Source organism: Triticum dicoccoides, chromosome 7B, assembly GCF_002162155.2.
Source record: "Triticum dicoccoides isolate Atlit2015 ecotype Zavitan chromosome 7B, WEW_v2.0, whole genome shotgun sequence".
Classification (NCBI taxonomy): Eukaryota; Viridiplantae; Streptophyta; class Magnoliopsida; order Poales; family Poaceae; genus Triticum; species Triticum dicoccoides.
In genome coordinates, this window is record NC_041393.1 from 261,479,100 (window position 1) to 261,499,097 (window position 19,998).

Consider the following 19,998-nt stretch of genomic DNA (forward strand, 5'->3'; position numbering starts at 1 on the left):
GTTTTCTGGAATTAGATTATTTCTTATTAATTAGAAAATCCAAAAAAGGTTTAAACTTTAAAAGATCATCGAAATTAATCTATAACTTCAAATGAAAAGATTTATATATGAAAAATGATCAGAAAATCCAATCTATCCATATGTACCATTTTCATGCATGTTAGAACAACTTGACCACTATTTAGAACAAATCAAATAAATGGCATTTAAATAACCACATATGGAGTTTGAATTTGAATCTTGTATTCAAACCTAGCTGTATTTGCCCAAATCACAGCATATTGCCATGTCATGATCATGCATCATATTGTTGCATTGCATCGATTGTGTTCTCTTTGTGCTGCCGGTATTTGTCCCCCCTAGTAGATGTGTTACGGTGATGAGTTCCATGACACCGATGAAGAACTATACTATCTTCAGAAGTGCCAGGCAAGCAAAACCCCCTTGTTCATTTCGATACAATCCCACTCTCTTGCTCCTGCTCTCTTTTACTACATTAGGACAACAACGATTCATCTGTTACATGCTGTGATAGTGGAACCCCTTTCCTTTGCATGACCTGTCATTGCCACAGTAAATAGATGAAACCCACTAGAGTAGGAGTTGTTTGAGCTCTGATGTGCCTACTCATTCATGCTTGTTTTTCATGCCTGCTACTGCTTAGAGTTGAGTCAGGTCTGATTCATCGAGGATGAATTGGAATGGTGATGAACATGTCCTACTGTGTGTGAGCTAAGTGTGTGAACATGATTTGGTAAAGGTACCGATGAGAGGCCATGTAGGAGTACATGGTGGGTTGTTTCATTGGAACCGTCCTTAGGAACTGAGATTTGTGTATGTGATTTGAGATCAACTACTACCACGCGTTGGGCCCGAAACCAATGGACCCTCTCGACTTATCAACCGCCCATGTCCTCTTTCCAGGAGTTGCAAGTTGTTTCTGGTGTTTGTAGTATGCTGGAGGCCGTGCACAACACTGACCCGAGGGGTGGGCTGTGATGTGGTAGGCATGTGGCTAGGTATACCGAGTCGCCCGTTTGGTGACCCGGGAACCCTGCACACATCATTCAGGGTCATAGTGGAAACCTCGGTCGGACTCCCTGCGGATGGAACCTGAATAGGTGATAAACCTGGACTAGGGACTTATGTGGTTAGTCGGGTCATGGCCGACACCCTCGCCAGGCTTCCGCTTGAAGGTTGCCGAGATACATGACGTGTACATGGCGGTAAGTGGCGAGAGTGTGTGTGAAGAACTACACCCCCGCAGGGTTAACATCATCTATTCGAATAGCCGTGTCCGCGGTAAAGGACTACTTGGTTGCTTATACAGTTCATAGACAAGTGAAAGTGGATACTCTAAAATGCGCAAGATAAGTATGAATGCATGGATGGCCTTCTCATAGGGAGACGGGAACGGAGCCATAGAGGTGTATTGATATGGTGAATATGTGGACCATGTGCACCACCTCAAAAGAGTACTTGCAGTCATAGTTCAGGATAGCCATGGTCAAAGCTGGCTTGCTGCAGTTAAACCCCACAATCCCTTTGTTGATAATGATGCATATGTACCTAGTTCTGATGTAAGTCTTGCTGGGTACATTCATACTCACATTTCCTTAATTTATGTTTTTGCAGAGAGACTTCAGTCTCACTAGTAGTTCCACGTGGACTTCGACATTTAGCTTGTTAACTCAGCTATGATCTTGTACCCTTGGAAGGGTCTTGTAGATAGTCAGGCTTCTCAGACCTTTTCATTTGTAGATGTTTGTACTCAGGCATGTTACGCTTCCGTTGATTGTATGCTCTGTATGTTGGGTCACGAGACCCATAGTGTCGGGGGGATGAACCCCGGGCAGGCAACGGAACCCGGATCCTCTTCAAAAAACGATGGGGCTGGCACCGCCCCACAAACCGGCACGCGCTTGGCCGGGTCACTCGACCTGGCCAAGCCCCACAACCTGGCCAGACTCTCCGACCCGGCAAGACACGTCGACTCGGCCTCAACAACTAGCGCAAGACAGCCGAACCCGGCACAACCGAAGCTTCCTCGACAAGCCAGCTCCACCCGTGGCGTGCTCCGCAATCCGGCCGCGGGTCAGCTCCTGTCCCAACCAGGCCGTACGATGGGACGAGTCTTCAATCAACGATGACCAAGGCAACAGTACTCCACCCATGCCTCTGGTCAGCCGGAGCGTGGCAACAGTGCCCCTCACCTACCTGCTGACCAGGGCCGGCGTGGCTACAGTGCCCCCGCCCTCACCACTGGCAACAGCAAGCGGCAACCTGACGGAGAGCCACTGTACACAACTCGACTCGGCCACGCCCTGACGATCGACAAGACGGCGCACAGTCCCCCTAGGCATGCGGGGCCCGCACCTAGGGGAACCCGGCAAACCGCAACCCCTCACCGGGACCCAGCCCGGGTCCTCGGACACCGACAATGCGGACCCACCAACTTGTAACATTACCATTGTACCCCTGGGGGGTTGGTCTATAAAACCCCCCAGGAGCCCACGCTCATACGGGCATGTAAGGAGAGAAAGGCAAGTAAGCACAAAACTAGCCACCGAAACAAGCAACACCAGAGAGAAGGACCAGCCCAAGCCTTAGCCAGCTTCCTTTCCTCCCCCATACAGCTCCAGGAGCAACATTGTACTATCGAACATCCAACTACACTCGGCAGGACTAGGGGTGTTATCTCTTCAGAGAGCCCCGAACCTGGATATATCCGGCGTCTCGTGCCCGCTCATGCCAACCTCGCCTCTGGAGCCCACCAGCGCCCTCGAGCCTCCTCCTCTCTTTAGCCATCCCTTGGCATCTGCCGTGCACCCACGACGACAGTTGGCGCCCACCGTGGGGCAGCTCGAGGAGCTGGCCGTGAGCATGCTTCAGACGGGGCCCTTCTCCTACTCCGAAGAGTCCGTTGCACTGGCGGACGACGTCATCGGCGCGCTCGCCGCCTCCTTCACCGCGCTGTGCATCTCTGATGTGTTCACGATCGACGAGTACACCAGCGAGGTGCTCAGCTACTCCGACTCCCCCCTCTCCCTCGGCAGCAGCGTTTCCGCCGGGGCAATGGACGTCCATGTGGAGGTCTTCGTCACCGGTGATGGCGCCTCCTCCTCGTCGAGCAAGACGAGGAAGGCTGCCGAAGCCAGGGCCGTAGCGGAACGGACCAAGCCGTCCGATCCGTTGTGCGCCGTGATGCAGAGCCTCCACATCCCCATAGGCACCGACATTGATGCCACCAACGTTGCTGAGGCCCGAACCCAGCTCAAGGAAAGGCGTCAGTAGATGCTGGACCTGTCCGAGACGCTCGCCGCCACTCACCATCGCCTGGACACTGCTCAGCTAGAGCGCAATGCCGCCTACGGATTCACGCCCGCCACGGCCGAGCCAAGCCGGGTCGCCGATGTGCGTGCCCGGGGAGGAGCGATCGGCCGGGCCCTTGGCGCCCTCCCGACCGTCTACGTGACCCCAGCGAAGAACATGCGCGCTGCCCAGGCGGCCGCAGTTGGCCTGGACCAGCTCACGGGTGAGAAGCTGAAGGAGCGCATCGGGCGGATGCGCGAACTCCTCAATGCGGCCAACACCCAGCAGGACCGCCTCAACCAGCTCGCCAAGCCGGAGGGATCCGGCTCCGCCCGCCTTGGCGGACCCGACGAAATTGTACATACAGCTTCCTCGCCACCCGATGAGGCGCACTCCGGCCGAGCCCAGATTCGGTGTGATCCGGCCGCCACAGCCGCCGGCGGATTGGGCGACGAGCCCGTCCCAGAGATCCAGCACGGATCCGGCCAGCATGGCCGGCGTCTGGCTCCAAACGACCCGGCCCCTCATGGCCTGGCCGCAAGTCGAGTCAGCCCGCGCGCCATCAACGACGCCGACGCTCGCCACCGCCTTGATCAGGTTGCTCGCTCCCTGGAGGTGGAGGAGAGCAGCGCTATCGGGCCGGCGTGCTTCGGCCCACGCATCCGGGAAGAGCTCTTCCCCAAAGGGTTCATGCTCCCCCGCGACACCCCCAAGTACAACGGGACCATGAAGCCAGAAATCTGGCTCACCGACTACGCCACGGCCATTGGCATCACCGGTGCCAATCGTCGTCTCGTCGTGTGCTATGCACCGCTCGTACTCCAAGGGTCAGCCCGCACGTGGTTGAACAGCCTGCCGATGGGCAGCATCAACACGTGGGTCGATTTCGAGGAAGCCTTTGTCTGCAACTTCACGGGGACCTACAAGCGACCCGGCCGCCCTAGCCAGTTCGCCATGTGCGTGCAAGGGCCTACTGAGACCGGTCGCGAGTACCTGCGCGCTAGACCGAGCTCCGGAACAGCTGTGAGGGCATCCATGAAGCCCAAGCGATCCAGTACTTTGTCAGCGGGTGCCAAGACGGCACCCTCCTCAAGCACAAGCTCTTACGCTCCGAGCCGACCACCATGGCCACGCTCATGGTGACAGCGGACAAATATGCCAACGCCGACTCCGCCATGAAGATCCAGGTGGCGTTGGATGAAGCCGGAAAGGCAAAGCCGGTTCCCCCTCTGAAGCCGGCCAGCGAAAGCAGCCGGCAGCAGCATCACCAGAACAACAAGCGCAAGGCCGACCAGCCGGCGCAGCGCCATGACAACCGGCTCGTCGAGGCCACCGAGCCCGCGATGGACCCGACGGCGAAGCGCTGGCAGACCGGCAAGACGGCATGGAAACCCGACATGAGTTTCGAAGAGATGCTCGACGCCCCCTGCAAGCACCACAGCGGCGCTAGACCCTCCACGCACACACTTCGGCAGTGCGCCATCACCAAGCACATCATGAGGAGCAACGTCCCGCCTCCTCCAGGTCCGGCTCCAGGCGCGGGGCTGCCGCCTCTGCCTCCACCGTTGCCTCCTATTGGCCGCGCGATGCGCGATGACGCCTACCCGGACCAGAACGCGGCCTACATCGTCTTCACCAGCCTCGGCGATGACAAGCGCAGCGAGCTCCTCCTTCGGCAGGAGGTGAACACCGTCGTCCCGATCAAGCCAGCATTCATGCACTAGTCGGATCGCCCGATCACCTGGACCCGGGAGGATCATCCGGCGGTCATGCCAAGTCCGGGTGGTTACGCCCTCGTCCTCAACCCTACCATCGTCGCGTGGCGCACATGCAAGTTCTCCCGAGTCCTCATCGACGGTGATAGCAGCATCAACATCCTCTACCGCGACACGATGACCAAGCTCGACCTCAAGGCCGAGGACCTGGAGCCGACCCGGACGATCTTCCACGGCATCGTGCCCGGCCTCTCATGCTCTCCCATTGGCCGGGTCCGGCTCGATGTCCTGTTCGGTGACAGTAGCCACTTCCGACACAAACCAATCTGGTTCGAGGTGGTGGACCTGTCCAGTGCGTACCACGCATTACTGGGCCGGCCCGCGCTCGCCAAGTTCATGGCGGTTCCCCATTACGCGTATCTGAAGATGAAGATGCCGGGTCCCAAGGGCCTCATCACCATCACCAGCGATTACCGCAAATCCCTGGAGTGCGCCCGAGATGGCGCCAAGTTGGCCGAGTCGCTGGTCATTGCCGAGGAGCAGCGCCAGCTCGACGGGATCGTTGCCCTGGCAGGCGAGGCCTCCGCTGCGTCAATCCCGACCCAGGACCCGACCGACGAGGCCGCCTTCAAACCCTCCAAGGAGACCAAGAAAGTGAAGCTGAACCCGGAAGACCCCAGCTGCAGCAAGTATGTTGTCGTAGGCGCCTGCCTCGACAGCAAATAGGAAGGCGAGCTCATCGACTTCCTTCGTGAGAATCGGGATATCTTCGCATGGACCACCAAGGACATGCCGGGTATCCGGAGGAAGTACGCCGAGCACAAACTTCACGTCCGCAAGGATGCCAAGCCTGTCCGTCAACCCCTGCAACGATTTTCCAAAGAGAAGAGAAGAACCATTGGTGAAGAGGTCACCAAGCTTTTGGCGGCCGGCTTCATAATGGAAGTGTTTCACCCCGGGTGGCTGGCCAATCCAGTCCTCGTCCTGAAGAAGAACAAGACCTGGTGCATGTGTATTGATTACACCAGCCTCAACAAGGCCTGTCCCAAGGATCCGTTCGCGCTCCCATGGATCGACCAAGTCATTCACTTGACCGCCGGGTGCGAGCTCCTGTCCTTCCTGGACGCTTACTACGGCTACCACCAGATCAAGCTGGACCCAGCCGATGCCCTGAAGACGTCCTTCATCACGCCCTTTGGGGCGTACTGCTACATCACCATGTCGTTCGGCTTGAAGAACGCCGACGCCACCTTCCAACGCTGCATGCAGAAATGCCTGCTGCCACAACTCGGCCGCAATATCCACATGTATGTGGACGACATCATGGTGAAGACCAAGCAGCACCTTACGCTCCTCGACGATGTGAAGGAAACATTCGCCAACCTCCGTGAATACAAGGTCAAGCTTAACCCGGAAAAATGCGTCTTCGGCGTCCCGGCCGGAAAGCTACTCGGCTTCCTCGTCTCGGAACGCGTCATTGAGGCAAACCAGAAGAAGATCAAGGCCATCGAGCGCATGCGCAAGCCGGCTCGGCTACGCGATGTCCATAAGTTCATCGGATGCTTGGCCTCAGCCAGCCGGTTTTTAAGCCGGCTAGGCGAGAGGGTGCTACCCCTTTACCAGTTGATGAAGAAGACGAGCCCGTTCAAATGGAACGACAAGGCAGACGAGGCCTTCCAAGACCTCAAGGCATGTTCTCCACCGCACCAGTCCTGGCCGTGCTGACCGACAAGGAGCCGCTGTTGCTCTACATAGCCGCGACCTCGCAGGCGGTCAGCACGGTGCTGGTGGTCAAGCAACCAGAGAAGGGCAAGATCCAAGCCGTCCAGCGCCCAGTCTACTACCTGAGCGAGGTGCTCTCCATCTCCAAGCAGAACTACCCGCACTACCAGAAGATGTGTTACGGCGTGTACTTCACCGCCAAGAAGCTGAAGAGTATTTCCAAGAGCACATCGTCACCATGGTCAACACGGCGGCTGTCGGAGAAATCATCGGGTGCCGGGATGCCTCTAGCCGGGTTGCCAAGTGGGCGATCCAGCTAGCCGGCCACACCATCCTCTACGAGCCCCGCACCATGATCAAGTCTCAAGCCCTAGCCGACTTCCTCGTCGACTGGACCGAGACCCAGTACTTGCCGCCGCCCCCCGACTCGACGCGCTAGCGCATGCATTTCGACGGATCCAAGATGCGACTCGGCCTGGGTGCCGACATCGTACTATCGTCCCCGAAGGGCGACTGGCTCCGCTACGTGCTCCAGATCCACTTCGCCGCCTCCAACAACGTCGCCGAGTACGAAGCCCTTGTGCACGGCCTCCGGCTTGCCAAGGGACTCGGAATCCGGCGCATCCTGTGCTACGGCGACTCGGACCTGGTGGTGCAGCAGTGCTCCGGCGAACGGGACGCCCGCAACTCCAACATGGCAAGCTACCGCTTCCTCGTCCAGAACCTGTCCGGATCCTTCGAGGGCCGCAAGTTCCTCCACGTCCCGCGCATGGAGAACGAAGCAGCCGACACGCTCACCAAGATCGCCTCGTCGTGACAAGCCATCCCGTCCGGCGTCTCTCTCAAGCACATGTGCAAGCCGTCCGTCAAGCCATCGCCGGACTCAAGTCCATCCACGTTCCAGATGAGCCGGTCGGTGTCAAAACCAGCGGATCTCGGGTAGGGGGTCCCAAACTGTGCATCTAGGCGGATGGTAACAGGAGACAAGGGACACGATGTTTTTACCCAGGTTCGGGCCCTCTTGATGGAGGTAAAACCCTACTCCTGCTTGATTAATATTGATGATATGGGTAGTACAAGAGTAGATCTACCACGAGATCAGAGAGGCTAAACCCTAGAAGCTAGCCTATGGTATGATTCTTGTTCGTCCTACGGACTAAAACCCTCCGGTTTATATAGGCACCCAAGAGGGTTAGGGTTACACAGAGTCGGTAACAATGGTAGGAGCTCTACATATCCGTATCGCCAAGCTTGCCTTCCACGCCAAGGAAAGTCCCATCCGGACACGGGACGAAGTCTTCAATCTTGTATCTTCATAGTCCAAGAGTCCGGCCAAAGGTGATAGTTCGGCTATCCGGACACCCCCTAATCCGGGACTCCCTCAGTAACCCCCGAACCAGGCTTCAATGGCGATGAGTCCGGCGCATAGATTGTCTTCAGCATTGCAAGGCGGGTTCTTCTCCAAATCCTGCGTACCTGTTTGAATAGCGTCCGGCTTCTTGTAAATATTGCGCTCCTTGGCTTCCACGCCCAATAATGGCCATCTTGCACGTGTCGAACGAATGCGAAAAGCTAGGGTATTTTTACATTTTACCCCCCTAGCTGCGCAAATGAGCTACCTATAAAAGAGACGAGGATCTAGATCCGAATCACACCATCCTCCCTTCGCGAGCATTCATCAGAGCGCATCTGACAGAAATCCATTCCATCATGGACAGTCGATGCGGCTCCTCCTCTCGCCCTTCCAGCCCTCAGCCTGGAGATTGGGAGAGATGCTCCGTCCCGCACAGCAAGTTAGTGATGCTCCAAACCAAGGGATTTCTTCCCCCAGCCTTCATGGTTCCGGTTCGAGCCGGACTCACCACCTATAAGGGCAGAAAGCAAGCGGAGAGCGTCCCCAGCCCCTCCAAAGGAGAGCGGGTATGCCTTATCTCTTATTTGATAAGAGGGCTCGGATTTCCAATTCATCCGTTTCTCCGGGGGCTCCTCGAGTTCTACGGCCTCCAGTTGCACAACCTTACGCCTGCCTCCATTCTGCATATTGCGGGCTTCATGGCCCTTTGCGAGCTGTTTTTGGGCATCGAGGCTCATTTTGCATTGTGGAAGAAGTTGTTCTGCCTTGTGCCCCATTCTCAAGAGGGGTCAATATATCAAGTGGGCGGAGCCGAACTATGGTGCATCGCCGGGACCGGATATCTATCCGGAACCCCGAAGAAGGCGTCCGATGACTGGCCTTCAGAATGGTTTTATATAGAAGATGTCCCCCTGTCAGACCCTGTTCGGATCGGCCTCCCCGAGTTCAATAACGCTCCTTTGAAGAAACGCCTAAGCTGGCATCCATGGAGCCCTCAGAAGGAAAATGACAGGGACGTCCTTTACCTGATGAGCCAAATAAGGTTGTTAGCTCATTCCGGACTGACCATGATCGGGGTCATGGCCACATGCATTATGCGGGGGGTGCAACCGCTCCGGTATAGAGGCCACCCCATGTGGGATTTCAACGGGGAGGATGATTCCACCCGCTGCGGCCATAAGGGGCCGGGATCGGTCACCGATCTGATGAAGATCTTTTCCGCATTGTACAAGGGAGAAGAGGAGGAATTTCTCCGCGTCAATCCACAGAATGGATTTTCTATGTACAATCCTCCGAGCTGGGTAAGCGGACATTTCTTTTTGCCTATCCAATCCATATTCCCATAGTCAAGTATCTCATTTTGTGATTACGGCGCAGGAACTGCGCCAGGTCGTAAAGGACATAAACAGCCCGCCTCCACAACCCGAGGATCCGGAATGGTTCCTCGATCCAACCTCCCAAGAGGATCCGGACATATCGGTGGAGCTGATAGATGGAGTATTTCACCAACTGAGCATCGATAATGCCTTGGTCGCCATCACGTCCGATTACCCCGGAATACTTCCGGCCTTGCAGGTAACTGAGACCGAAGTCCCAATACATTGAAAATGACCCATCCGTGCTTATTTTTTATCACCATACCAATGGTGTTCCGTAGGGGAAGTCCTTGAGGCGGGAGGCCGAGCCTGCGACGGCTAGCCAACAAGGGGCAGCACGGCCCAGCAGGCTAAAAAGAAGTGCGGTCCGGATTGAAACGCCGGCGCAACGGTATGGCGTGTCACCATATTCCCAGGTTTCATTCCCGGGAGGCATACTAACGCTCGTGCTTTTTCAGGAAGAAGAGCGCTCGCCGGACTGTATCCGGAGAGGTTGCCAATCAATCCTCCGCTCACCAGGCTCCAAAGCTGGGTTCAGAAGCGGAGGCGAACACTTGGCGTGCGTCGGACGCTCCTCCGACAGAGGATGCCGACAGGTTATCTGCCACCAATTCCGAGGTGGAGAGTGCCATGAATCACCGGCGTCGCCGGACAGTTCTTCGGGACGCATGTTTCTCCCTAGAGGCATTGAATGCCTTTAATCCGGGAGATGCGCACCTCCGTGCCGCTCAAAATGGTCTAGCCAGAGCCACAGAGCAGTATGTAAAAGACATACGGGTGAGAAAATTTGACAGTTATATATGCCAGTAGCCCCTGAGACTTGAAATAGTTAGAATAACTGATTTAAGGATCATTTATTGTGCAGGATCTTACAGAAAAGAATACCCAACTGTCCCAGGAGCTGGAGGAGTGCAAAGCCCAACTTGAGGCCGCACTAGCTGCATCGGGGGAAGCCAAAGAGACCCCCTCTGGTAATATATGCTTCAAAAGATAATTAACTTGTGAAGTGCGGCGTGTGTAAAAGTCTGACAATAATATTGTAGATGGCGCCGAGATAGATCCGGACAAGAAACAGCTCATGCGCCGGTTAAAAGCCGGCGAGAATGTGCTTACAAGGGTGAGGCAAGAGAAAAATAATCTCCAAGATGCCAACACCCAGCTGGGTGAGGAACTAAAGGATGTTCGTGCCCAGCTGTCTGACTCCGTTAAGGAGAATCGACGGCTTCGACGCGACATTTTTAGTAAGTGCTTGAACGAACTTTGAAAAAGAGTTCGGCGAGGAAGTCCACTAACAGAGGTATGTCTGTAGGTATGCTCACAGGCCGTCCTACAGAGGAAATGCCCGGTTCTACGGGTGACCTTCTTCCCGAGCTCTTGCAACTGCACGAATGAGTTCGACAGGTGATGAAAGGCGTTGCCCAGGCCTTGTGGCCATCTGTCTCCCTGCCCGAAGGCCTTGGAGAGCTTGCAGAGAGGCTTTAGGGAGCGCGGCGGCGCTTCCGATTATGGAAGGTATCGGCCTGCCGTCAAGGCGCCAGGGAGGCCTGGGCCATGGTGAAGACGCGGTACACGAAGGCTGACCCAAACCACATGGCCGAGGTCGGACCTGTGGAGCCTGATGGGAAGGAGATCCCTGTGAGCTTAGTGTACGGCCAATAGAGTTGGCCGCAAAGTATTCCCAGCAAGACTGTAAACTAGACAGCCTATTAGATGGCATTGAAGAGGAATAAAATCAATCGGATTGACTATGTAATTAAAGATGACATGTAAAATGCCTTCTAGCCAGATTGTAGATCGTTTGTCATAGCGGACCTTTTCGCTTCAACCTCGGGACCCAATAGTCCGGAGTGTGTCCGAATACCCTCACGGTTATATAAGAACCGGGGCATGCGTGGAGACTAGGCGTAGGGGTCATTAGTGCTTTATCAGACAAGTGCCCAACTAGTTATGTTATATTACATGGTTAGTAAGAAACATCTTCCAGGGAGAATAGTTCCGTTAGGGGTTCCTTTCCCTGGGAGGCATGCCCTAAAGTGCATGTCTGGACTGCAAAAAAAAGCAGAAAAACATCTGGGGGCAGATAAATAAATAGGTAAGAAATCGTCTTTTAGTTCACCGGCCGAATATTCCCTTAAGAACTCTAGCTTTCGGCTTCACCCAGTCTGAGGTACACATCCGGCTGACCCGGCAGTAACAATCGCAGAGGTGCTCCCTTTACCGCCTAGCCGAACAATGGAGAACGTAGGGGTAAGCACAGGAGCCAGGAAACCCAGCTTGGCCAAAACTTAAGTCATATCGATGCATATAATGGTGAATAAAAGGTACATGTGGAAGTGTGACACATGTGTTGGGCATGAAGCCCGTATAAATAAACTTCTGTTAAAGAAGCCCCCAGGTATAATGAGCGCGGATAGCGCGTCAAGTGTTTGCGAACAATGCGCGAACAAGCTTTCAAGGGTTGTAATAGAAAAGGAGGGAGAAGGAGAGAAACAGAAGACAACTAATATGTAAAATATAGACAGAGGAAGGAGACGAACTTGGAGTCCGGCGCTAGGCGTAGAATCTTCGGAGACAGGCTGCGTTCCATGGGTTCGGCTCGAGTCGGTTATCCGATGCATCTCGCAGACGGTACGCTCCACCAGTCAGGACTTGGTCAATGATAAAGGGACCTTCCCATTTGGGCTTGAGTTTGTCCTTTTTCTTGTCCGGCAGGCGTAGAACTAACTTGCCAACATTGTAAGTTTTGGCCCGTACTTCTCTACTTTGATATCTTCGAGCTTGTTGTCGATAAAATGCAGAACGGGCTTTTGCCACGTCACGCTCCTCGTCCAATGCGTCCAAACCGTCCTGCCGATCGAGCTCGGCTTCTCTTTCTTCGTACATGTGCACGTGAGGTGAGTCATGAATTATGTCACAGGGCAGAACTGCCTCTGCGTCGTATACCATGAAGAATGGTGTGAATCCGGTGGTGCGATTCGGAGTGGTCCGTAGCCCCCAGAGTACAGAGTCAAGCTCCTCTACCCAGTGCGTGTTAGATTCCTTGAGGGACCGCACTAATCTGGGTTTGATGCCGCTCATGATTAGACCATTTGCTCGCTCGACTTGACCGTTAGTTTGAGGGTGATAGACTGAAGCATAGTCGAGCTTGATGCCCATGTTTTTACACCAGAGTTTGATCTCGTCGGCTGTAAAGTTCGTGCCGTTATCGGTGATGATGCTATGGGGGACACCGTAATGGTGTACGACCCCTGATATGAAGTCTATCACCGGTCCAGATTCAGCCGTCTTAATAGGTTTGGCCTCTATCCATTTGGTGAATTTATCCACCATGACCAGTAGGTATTTTTGCTTGTGGGTTCCTCCTTTAAGGGGTCCAACCATGTCAAGTCCCCAGACCGCGAAGGGCCAGGTTATGGGTATAGTTTCGAGGGCGGTGGGTGGCATGTGGCTTTGATTAGCAAAGAGCTGGCAACCAACGCATCGTTGGACTAAGTCCTGAGCATCTGCCTGGGCCGTCGGCCAATAAAATCATGTACGGAAGGCCTTGCCTACAAGGGACCGGGCTGCGGCGTGGTGCCCACCGAGTCCTGCATGAATTTCAGCCAGTAGATTCCGCCCTTCCTCTTCGAAGATACACCTTTGAAGGACTCCGGTTGTGCTTTTCTTGTAAAGCTCTCCCTCATGGACCTTATAGGCTTTAGATCGCCGCACTATGCAGCGGGCCTCGTTTTGGTCCTCGAGAAGTTCCTGCCTGGTTAGGTAGGCTAGGAATGGTTCCGTCCACGGGGCAACGACTGCCATTATTACGTGGGCTGAAGATGTTACTTCGTTGGCAGAACCACCAATTGTGTCAGAATGTTTGGTGTCTGGCAGTGCGGTTGGGTCCGGGTTGTTGTTTCTGGATTCCCCCTCCCATAGTACGGATGGCTTGAACAGCCTCTCTAGGAAGATGTTGGGAGGGACGGCATCGCGCTTTGCACCAATGCGTGCCAATACGTCTGCTGCCTGGTTGTTATCCCGGGCTATATGGTGAAATTCGAGCCCCTCAAACCGAGCTGACATTTTTAGGATGCGTTGCGATAAGCTGCCATTTTCGGATCCTTGGCATCGAAGTCTCCATTTATTTGGGATATCGCGAGGTTCGAATCCCCGCGCACCTCTAGGCGTTGAATGCCCATGGAGACTGCCATTCGGAGGCCATGTAGAAGGGCCTCATATTCGGCTGCGTTGTTGGAGTTTGTATACATTATCTGGAGTACGTATTGAACCATATCTCTGGTTGGGGACGTCAGGACGACGCCAGCCCCTAGACCAGCCAACATTTTGGAGCCGTTGAAGTGCATGATCCAGTTGGAATATGCGCCATACTCTTTAGGGAGTTCGGCTTCAGTCCATTCGGCGATGAAGCTGGCCAAAACTTGCGACTTAATAGCTCGTCGTGGCTTATAGGTTATGTCGAATGGGAGGAGCTCAATGGCCCATTTGGCAATCCGGCCCGTTGCATCGCGGTTGTTTATAATGTCATTAAGAGGTACTTCGGAGGCTACTGTTATCGAACACTCTTGAAAGTAGTGTCACAGCTTCTGGGATGCCATGAACACTGCGTACGCTATCTTTTGATAATGCGGGTACCGTGACTTGCATGGTGTTAGGACAGTGGACACGTAGTAAACTGGTTTTTGAAGGATGAACTTGTGTCCGTCCGTTTCTCATTCGACAATGAGCACCGCGCTCACAACTTGATGAGTTGCCGCAATATATAATAGCATTGGTTCGCCCATTTTGGGCGCGGCCAGGACCGGGTTTGTTGCCAATATGGCTTTTATTTCTTCGAGCCCGGTCGTGGCGGCATCTGTCCACTCGAAGTGTTTGGTGCGTCGGAGGAGGCGATAAAGAGGTAATGCTTTTTCTCCTAAACAGGAGATAAAGCGGCTTAAAGCCGCCACACATCCCGTCAATTTTTGTATTTGTTTGAGGTCCTTTGGGATATCCAATTGTGACAGAGCTCGGATCTTGGCTGGGTTTGCTTCAATTCCTCTACCGGATACAATGAAGCCCAAGAGCTTTCCGGCTGGTATGCTGAAAACACATTTTTCCGGGTTAAGCTTAATGTCGTATGTTCGGAGATTATCGAACGTGAGCCTCAAATCGTCTACTAGAGTTTCGACATGCTTGGTTTTAATGACCACATCATCTATGTATGCCTCCACTGTTTTGCCGATCTGGTCTGCCAGACATGTCTGAATCATGCGCTGATATGTTGCGCCGGCGTTTTTGAGCCCAAAGGGCATTGTGTTGAAGCAGAATGGGCCGTATGGGGTGATGAATGTCGTTGCGGCCTGGTCAGGCTCTGCCATCTTAATTTGGTGGTAGCCGGAGTATGCGTCGAGGAAACACAATGAATCGTGTCCTGCGGTAGCGTCGATAATTTGATCGATGCGAGGGAGTGGGAAGGGATCCTTTGGGCAAGCCTTGTTGAGGTCCTTAAAATCGACGCATAGGCGCCAGGATTTGTCCTTCTTTGGTACCATCACCAGGTTTGCTAGCCAGTCCGGATGTTTTATATCTCTGATGAATCCGGCCTCCAATAATTTGGCTAGCTCCTCTCCCATGGCCTGTCTCTTGGGTTCGGAGAAACGCCGAAGAGCCTGTTTGACTGGCTTGAATCCTTTTAGGATGTTTAGGCTGTGATCGGCCAGCCAGCGTGGGATTCCTGGCATGTCTGAAGGGTGCCAGGCAAAAATGTCCCAATTTTCGCGTAGGAATTCTCATAGTGCGGCGTCTACATCAGGGTTTAATTGTGCCCCGATGGAGGCTGTTTTTGTAGGGTCCGTTGGATGGACTTGGAATTTGACTATTTCGTTCGCTAGTTTAAAGGAGGTGGACTTGGATCTCTTATCGAGTATCACATCGTCCCTATTCACCGTGGAGCGCAGCACAGTGAGTTCCTCGACCGCTAGGGCTTCGGATAGTGCCTCAAGGGCCAGTGTGGCTGTCTTATTTTCGACGCGGAGTGCTATGTCCGGGTCACTAGCAAGAGTGATGATTCCGTTGGGCCCGGGCATTTTGAGCTTCATGTACCCGTAATGGGGTATAGCTTGAAAAATTGTGAATGCCTCTCGCCCTAATAGAGAGTGATATCCGCTGCTGAACGGGGCCACTGGAAACATGACCTCCTCGGACCTGTAATTATCCGGCGTGCCGAACACCACATCTAGTGTGATTTTTCCTGTACAACATGCTTCCCGACTGGGGATTATTCCTCTAAAGGTTGTGCTGCTTCGCTCAATGCGGCTCCAGTCTATTTCCATTTTTCGGAGGGTTTCCTCGTAAATGAGGTTCAATCCACTGCCACCGTCCATGAGTACCTTGGTGAGGCGAAAGCCGTCCACTATTGGACTGAGGACCAATGCGGCTGGTGCTCGGGCTGTTCGGAATTTAGGTTCGTCACTAGCATTAAAGGTAATAGCCGTGTCACCCCATGGGTTTGTTGTTGCTACTTGGTAGACTTCGGCAAGGCCGCGGAGTGTTCGTTTCCGCATATTATTTGATGCGAAAGTCTCGAAGACTATTAACACCGTACTGGTATCCTTCGGATGGTGCTCTGGAGTTAGAATCTCTTCGCCACTTTTGGCCACCTGCCGTAGTATCCAACATGCTCTAAGGCTATGAGTTGGAGTGGCGCCCTCTGTACTATGAATTTTGCCGGGTCCATTGAGCCATCCTTCCAGTACGGTTCCATGCCCTATAGAGGGTTTTTGCTTTTTGGTGTTTAACCCAGGTGCCTGGCGATAATGCACCCTTTTATTTCGGACTAGGGTTGTATTCAGGGCCGGATTGTCCCAAAATTTGATTTCGGTTTTCCAGGCGCTTTCCATCACATAGTACTTTTGTACTATGGACGCCAAGTCAGCGAAGCGTGTAATTTCAGGACGGCTTACAGCATTGAGGATTCCCTTGTCCGTGCAATTATTGCAGAAGAATGAAATCGCGTCCTCCTCACGGCAGTCCTTTATCATGTTCATAACCAGGAGGAATCTGGCCCAGTAATGGTGTACTGCTTCTGCGGGCTCTTGCTGGATTTGGGATAGATTGCTTATGTTTGGGTGGGCGGGTGGAATTGAATTCGGAACCCCGTCCAATTTAAGACTCAGGGGCCAAGTAGTTTCCGAACTTAGAAGCTTGGGTTCTTGGATGTTGTCTAATGAATCTAGCCCGCTGCCTGATTTTAGGTTCAGGGCTTGAGTAACGTCCTCCCCTCCGCGGGAATCCGGCATGGAGGGATCGGGAATCCGGACATAGCTAGTCCTTAAGATATAAGAAGGGTCGCCGTATTGTTCCTCTACCACAGCAACGTGGTGGGTAACCTGGGGAGAGTTAATCTCTCTCAGGTCGGGTTTAGGCCCAATCTGATCATAGTCTGTAGCAACTCCCAGGGTGGCGATACGATCCAAGAGCTCGTTTAAGGAAGAGAGCTCCATCGGATCTAACTGCTCGGCGAGTTCCAAGTTAACGTGAAGATTGCTTCCGATGACCCGAGAAGTCATTGTCGGCGCGACAGCCGAACGTGCGGTCATAAGGAAACCGCCTATCCGGAGAGTTTGGTCGATAGCCAAAGCTCCTTTAGCAATAGTGTCGTCTTTAAAGACGGGATGGGGCATCCTTCCTGATGGCGACGGCACAGAGGAACTCTCAATGAAAGCACCAATGTCGGTGTCAAAACCGGCGGATCTCGGGTAGGGGGTCCCGAACTGTGCGTCTAGGCGGATGGTAACAGGAGACAAGGTACACGATGTTTTTACCCAGGTTCAGGCCCTCTCGATGGAGGTAAAACCCTACTCCTGCTTGATTAATATTGATGATATGGGTAGTACAAGAGTAGATCTACCACGAGATCAGAGAGGCTAAACTCTAGAAGCTAGCCTATGGTATGATTGTTGTTCGTCCTACGGACTAAAACCCTCCGGTTTATATAGGCACCAAAGAGGGTTAGGGTTACACAGGGTCGGTTACAATGGTAGGAGATCTACATATCCGTATCGCCAAGCTTGCCTTCCACGCCAAGGAAAGTCCCATCCGGACATGGGACAAAGTCTTCAATCTTGTATCTTCATAGTCCAAGAGTCCGGCCAAAGGTGATAGTTCGGCTATCCGAACACCCCCTAATTCGGGACTCCCTCACTCGCCAAGATCGCCTCGTCCCGACAAGACATCCCATCCGGCGTCTCCCTTGAGCACCTGCGCAAGCCGTCCGTCAAGCCATCACCGGACTCAAGTCCATCCACGTTCCAGATGACCCAGCCGCACCTCAAGCCGCCCCGGGGGCTGCTGAACCTGGCCCGGGGGCTGCTCAGCTCGACCCGGCCACCATCGCCCCGGACCCGGCTGTCGCCATCCCCGACCCGGGGGCTGCCCAACCCAGGTCGGGGGCTGCCGACTCGGAACCCACCCTGGTGGCCGTCTTCGCCGTGGTTACGGCTCCATCTTGGGCCCTCCCAATATCAGAATTCCTGGAGAACGGGGTTCTCCCCATGGACGAGACTAAAGCTCGGCAAGTGCAGCACCGAGCGTCCGCCTACAGCATCATCAACAATGAGCTCGTTAAGTGCAACTTCATCGGCGTGTTCCAGGGCTGCATCGAGCAGGAACAGGGCATCGACATCCTCCTCGACATACATCAAGGCGAGTGCGGGCACCACGCCACATCGCAATCCCTGGTGGCAAAGGCGTTCCGTCGCGGTTTCTACTAGCCCACGGCCCTTTAAGATGCCGAGTCGCTTGTCCTCAAGTGTGAGGGATGCCAGCACTTCAGCAAACGCAGCCACCAGCCGGCGTCAGCACTCCGCACCATACCGATCGCCTGGCCCTTCGCGGTCTGGGGACTCGACATGGTGGGACCCTTCAAAACCGCTCGAGGCGGCATGACGCACCTGCTGGTGGCAGTGGACAAATTCACCAAGTGGATCGAGGCAAGACCAATCAAGAAACTGGACGGGCCAACAGTCGTTCGGTTCATCAAGGACATAGCGGTGCGCTACGACATGCCGAACATCATCATCACGGACAACGGCACCAACTTCGCCAAGGGCGCGCTGAAAGCACAAGTGCTCCCTAGGTGGTTTTGGTAATTAGTGTCAACATATCTCTTGTTGGACTAACACTTTTATCTAGTATGTTTCAGACAAGTTCAACAATGGAGTGGCATGGACTAAAGGATGTGGGAACTCCTTCAAGATGCTAAGGACAAAGGATTGGCTCAAGCTTCAAGCTCAAGACTCTTCATTTTACATTTTAGTGATCCAAGATCACATTGAGTCTATAGGAAAAGCCAATACTATCAAGAAGGGATGAGGTGTTGCTTAATGAGTTTCTTGCTCCACAGTGCTTAGTGATATGCTCCAAAACCCTCAACTACTTTCCCACTTCCACACATATGTCCTAAACCTGAAGTCAAACTCGGCCATACCGATTCTTTCTATCCGGTGCCACCGAGTTCAAATGTCATAGCCACTGCCACAAACCCTAGGCAAATCGGTCTTACCGATAGGGATCTCGGTCTCACCGAGATGGGATTGTAATCTCTGTGTGTATGTCCATTACCAAAATCAGTCTCACCGAGTTTGAGAAATCGGTACTACCGAGATTACAATGCAAACTCTCTGATTAACTTATTACCAAAATCGGTCCCATCGAGTTTGAGTAATCGGTCCCACCAAGTTTGCCTGACCAACTCTCTGGTTAGCTAATTACCAAAATCGGTCTCACCGAGTTTGTGTAATTGGTCTTACCGAGATTATGTTATGCCCTAACCCTAACCATATCGGTCCTACCGAGTTGCATGTCGGTCCCACCGAAAATCCTAACGGTCACTAGGTTTACTAAATCGGTCCGACCGAGTTTGTTGATTCGGTCCCACCGAGTTTGGTAAATTGTGTGTAACGGTTAGATTTTGTGTGGAGGCTATATATACCCCTCCACCTCCTCTTCATTCATGGAGAGAGCCATCAGAACAAACCTACACTTCCAGCATCCTATTTCTGAGAAAGAACTACTTACTCATGTGTTGAGGCCAAGATATTCCATTCATACCATATCAATCTTGATCTCTAGCCTTCCCCAAGTTGCTTTCCACTCAAATCTTCTTTCAACCAGATCCAAATCCTATGAGAGAGAGTTGAGTGTTGGAGAGACTATCATTTGAAGCACAAGAGCAAGGAGTTCATCATCAACGCACCATTTGTTACTTCTTGGAGAGTGGTGTCTCCTAGATTGGCTAGGTGTCACATGGGAGCCTCCGACAAGATTGTGGAGTTGGACCAAGGAGTTTGTAAGGGCAAGGAGATCGCCTACTTTGTGAAAATCTACCGCTAGTGAGGCAAGTCCTTCGTGGGCGACGACCATGGTGGGATAGACAAGGTTGCTTCTTCGTGGACCCTTCATGGGTGGAGCCCTCCGTGGACTCGCGCAACTGTTACCCTTCGTGGGTTGAAGTCTCCACCAACGTGGATGTACGATAGCA